General features: G+C 41.7%; 1 long non-coding RNA gene across 1 annotated transcript; it reads right to left on the bottom strand.

Annotated features, from left to right (window-relative positions):
• Positions 1-1,696: 1,696 nt before the first annotated feature.
• LOC123125618 (uncharacterized) lies at positions 1,697-4,670 on the bottom strand. Its single transcript, XR_006461447.1, has 5 exons — positions 4,637-4,670; positions 3,930-4,041; positions 3,631-3,713; positions 3,077-3,143; positions 1,697-1,991 (listed from the first exon to the last, which is right to left on the bottom strand). It is a non-coding gene; the product is annotated as an uncharacterized lncRNA (long non-coding RNA).
• Between the last annotated feature and the right edge of the window lie 235 nt (positions 4,671-4,905).

The raw sequence follows: 4,905 nt of genomic DNA, 5'->3' as shown, positions 1-4,905 counted from the left end.
TAGTGTTCGAGTTACTGGCCACTACCGCTTGCACAAGCTATTCAAACTCACTGTCTGAATCAGTTCGGTTTCTTGAGTCTCAACTACAAGTTGAAAGACATCGATCAGCTGTGCTGCGACAAGAAGTGGAAGGATTGCGGAAGTCCCTAGAGCATTCAGATGCATACTTTCTGGTGCAATAGCAAGCGTTGGAGGATTTTAGCGCCAAACAGGACAAAGCTAATCAACTTGCTAAGCTTATTGCCAGCATGGTGGATACCCAGGATAACGTTTCTTGAGCTCTTCTGAAGTTGTTTCAGTTATGCTCTTGTTTTGCTGCCGCGTTTATTTGCACTGGTGGCCAATTTTGACGGCCAGTGTATGTAATGTGCTGCTTTGTTCCCTATATTTGCACTGGTGGCGAACTTTGATGCCCAGTGGATGTAATATGTGTAATAGCGGTAATAGGCTAGCGTTAATTGCCTGCTTATTTATTTCCTTATTGTCTTGTTTAGTTGTTTGCTTGTAGTCACTGCAGTTCTTTTTCTGTTTTTTTCTAGTGGCCACAATAGCCTATTTTTGGTAACTAGGCCAAAATAATCATGGCAACACACGGACTGTTGTAACCATGGGCCTCCTGCAGGCCGTATGGTCCATGCGCCTTCGTCCGGCCGTAGGATCCATCGGCCTTCTATACGGGCCTTAGGGTCCATGGGCCTTCTACGGGCCATAGGGTCCATGGGCCTTCTACGGGCCGTATGATCCATGGGCCTTCTACGGGCCATACTATCCATGGGCCTCATACGGGCCGTAGGATCCATGGGCCTTCTACGGGACGTATCATCATTTCGCCAATCATGGGCCGTACTATTCATGGACCATAACGGGCCGTTAATAGGCCGTATTTGATAACTCTATGAAAACAGCCCAACGGGTTTTTTTGACATGAAAACGGCCCAACGTATTAACGGTCCGCAAACGGGCCGACTATAACGACGGGCTGAATTTGGCCCACAAGCAGAAAATGACAGTAACGGGCCGTATGTCACCGAATGCTGCAAATGAGCCCAAGAATTAATGGGCCCTGAGAAGGCCGAAAGATAACTTGGGCTGGAAACGGCCCAATGGAATAACGGGCCGTTAATGGGTATAAAGTGATACACTGTTCATTACGGGCCAGTTTCACCACGGGCCGTTAATGGGCCAAGAGTTACAAAGGTCCTCATATGGGCCGAAAGAAGTCATGGGCCACACATGGGCCGGAAGTTAAAACGGGCTGAATCATATTGGACGGCCCAGATGACGCTACTGGGCCTAATTCGGATAGGGCGTAACAGGCCCTAGGTTACACTACACCATGACCAAAGAATAGGGGTCAGAACATCTGCCGGGAAAAGTAGCCATTGGAGGCAGTCAAACTGCCGGGAAAGTTTTTTGCCGGCAATTACAAACCGCCCTTGAAAGTCCCGTCGGGGAAAGTAATTCCCGGCAGTTAGTGTGAACCCCGGCAGATGCTCTGCCCTTCATATTCATACCATTGCCGGCAGTTAGAATTATTACCGGCATACTGCTCTTCCCCGGCAGGCTGACAATTCAGGGCAGTTAGAAGATTTCCCGGCAGCTCTTCTGCCTGGATTTGAGTTCGCTGCAGCCACACAAGTCTCCCATACATGTATTTCAACAGCTATTATCTAAAGTCCATTTTGTGCCATGTATATATAAAACACACATGCATGCATATACTTATGAGCAATCCATCATCCATAGATTCACAAGTCTCCATCCATACATAATCCATACATATATAGGTTCACAAGTCCAGGACAGCCAAAAGCACAACCATCCATCAGGTCTAAATGCATACAGTTGTAGGTTCATAAGTCAAAGTATTACATCATAGACAAAAGTGCAAAATAGGTTTTAGGTAGAAACATATCCCAGCAGAAGATCCTTTTAGCCTCACCAAACACACCTCTTGAAACTTGTGAATGCAAAGGCATTATGCTGGTGACCTGTAAAGAAAAAGGTAATGGCCAAATAGATCAGCTCGGAAGAACACATCTTCCAAACATAGAAGTTGCATGGGTTGAAAAAGAAAATCAACTCATCCAAACAAAAAGACACATGTGTGTTACCCTGTACTTTGCATTGCACAAGGCATAGAAAGAATGTGTGGATGTACTCATATGAACAGATTGTGCACTATGTATGAATCATCAGGAAAATCAATGTAACCTATCACTATAAATATATACCAATTGTCATCTTTTGGTGTAGTATAATTTCTCTTGATTGCTGTGAAGTAAACAAAACATTCAAAAACAGGGGCCAAGTGCAAAATCAGAACTTAGGCCCTAAATGTCATTCAAAATTAGAAAGCAAACTTTATAATATATATCACGTTGGCAGTGCAATTGTTTGAATAACTACATTCTATCAAAAAGTGATTTTCACTGTAACTCAAAAGTAATACATTCTAGTGCTAGAAGAAATTGCAGAAAAGGAAACTATATTACAGAAAAAACGGCGACTAAATAAACAGATGGGTTTTAGGGTAAATAACCAGATGGTTGGTTGAGGCCTTGAGGGTGATCCCCAAGCTAGTAACTTGTCAAGTTTATTGAGTAGCCATTAGGATAGTCACTAGTAATACTAGTCAGGAGTCAGGATTACTATTACGTGCAAAATTGGGGCCCTAATAATTTGGGATAGTCATCAATAGTTATGAGAATGTATACCAAGTGAACAGCCCACTGATTAAGTTTGCACTTGGTTTCAGGAAAAGAGTTTGCAGGCACATAAATGTCTGTGGAAAGATTAAGTAGTAGCTGCAGAATTATTTAAGAAACAAGAAACAGAGTTGCTGGTTGTGATTCAGAATAGAAGGACTTAAGCATATGTTTGAAAGTAGGCACATTTTTTATCTACTGGGAAAACCAAAAAAAGTACTAGTTGCTAAGGAGGAAATAAGAAACTTGTAGGTTCCTACTTTCAAGCACATGCTTCATTCAGAAAAATAATAAGTCATCAGTATGTGAAAGGAGAAACATATCTTTTCTTTAGTATAATATTCCAAAATTCTAAGAAGATACAATACCTTCTAGCTGTGGGAACTGCTATGGGCTGCCATGGTTGCTTCTGCATAACTTTACGAACACCCCAATCTGCAAACATAGGATTATCAACAGGAAGCAATTTGAGAAACCTACAATTGCTGAAATAGACATGATTAGAAAGAAGTTTAAAATATCTACAAGGTCATGCAATAGATCGCCCGAGAGCATTGGCCATGGTCCTCACATTCCCATAAGGGCATTGCAAAATAGCATCATTTTTCATCACCATTGAGAACCATGGTCGGCGAGTCCCCTGGAAAGGCCTTATTAAGCAGCTCTAGCAATATGTTAAAACTCTTATCACTCCAACCCCAAGAAATTTGGTGTGGATTAATCTAACTACAAAGTGTAGCTTTGAGAAGCTTGTGCACCCGGGATAAAGTTTGGCATCTGCATCATCTAATAATTGGTGAAAAGCCTCTATATTTAGATCACTTCCATCTTCCCTTAGGTCACCATCATTCCCACCATCGTCCCCAACTTAACCGAATTCATGCCCTATATCTTGGAGCATTTCTGGTATCTCATCAAGTACCTCAAATATGTCCTCATCTTCAACCTCATCATTTTGAAACTCTTGTCCATTACGGTTTGCTTGTACTAAATTTCGACCCTTGCCTAAATATCGCAAGCCAACACAAATCAGTATTTTTTTTACAGAACCAAGGCATTGAAATCATAATTACAAACCAAAGCAACCTTCCAAGTATTCGAAATATAGTCAAACAATTACCATGTAACGATAGAAACAAATCACGAGATATTCAAAATATAGTCAAAAGAAACCACACAGTGATATATAAAAATCAAATTCTCAGTTATGATAAGACTCACAAAAGGCTGCAAGGGCACTTCTTCGGTTATTGATGGTTGCAGCTTGATACTTCTTCCCTTGCCAACTTTGATCTCAAAACTTGTCTTTCAAGATCAGTTTAGGCTGGTTAACCTGCAAACCATCCAAACATAATTAGCATGGGTGAAGAATAATCAACAATTATCCTGCAATTATCTATCCATCATCTATTTTTTGTTATCCTATTCTATATGTGTGTTCATCATGCAGCTCATCCTACTTAACACTACCTTCAGGAAGGCCTAGGACTTGGTTAACCAGAATATGGCATACATGTTGGTAACAAGTTTAATTTTCAGTTTTATTCCTTTAATCCTGACATGCATACTGGCATATGTAGGTCGTATATTACTTCATCTGCACTATACTCCTTGTTGTGGAATTTACATAACTAAGTATTTATGAGATCACAATAGAGGTTTTGTGAGTTGTATATTTCTGTTGCCAACAGTTGCTTATTCTTTTCTATATGTGCAAGCATGATCTGCTGCAAATTCTCTTTGCATATTGTTGTTGCATAAACAGATCAGAAGGTTTAGATCTTCTCTTACTAGTTAGTCAGAAACCTGTTATTTGGAGCATATCAATGCCAGGCTGCTAGATCTGAAGGCTAATGTGACAATTTGCTAGATAATTTGATAGAGCGCAATAGAGAATGATCTTACAAAACATGGCTTTAAATGCATACCTGTAAAGACCGACCACAAACAGAGAAAAGAGCTCAGTTGCAGCCTCTATGTGCGACTGAGGCTAGCTGTTGCTGCTGCTGCTGCTTCAGTTGACGAACACAAGTTGAAGCCGTGGCAGAGGGCAGAACAGAGGAGCAGCAGCAACAGACGAACAGCAGTGGCAATTGCACCAGGTGGTAGCACGAACGAACAGAGGAGCTGTCACACCGGGCTGCACTGTGAGGCGAAGCAGGGGCGGGGATAGGGATTGGGGAATGGGGTGGCGGCG

This window comes from Triticum aestivum, chromosome 5D (genome assembly GCF_018294505.1).
Source record: "Triticum aestivum cultivar Chinese Spring chromosome 5D, IWGSC CS RefSeq v2.1, whole genome shotgun sequence".
NCBI lineage: Eukaryota > Viridiplantae > Streptophyta > Magnoliopsida > Poales > Poaceae > Triticum > Triticum aestivum.
The sequence above is the reverse complement of the archived record's forward strand: the minus strand, read 5'-3'. Positions and strand labels throughout refer to the sequence as shown.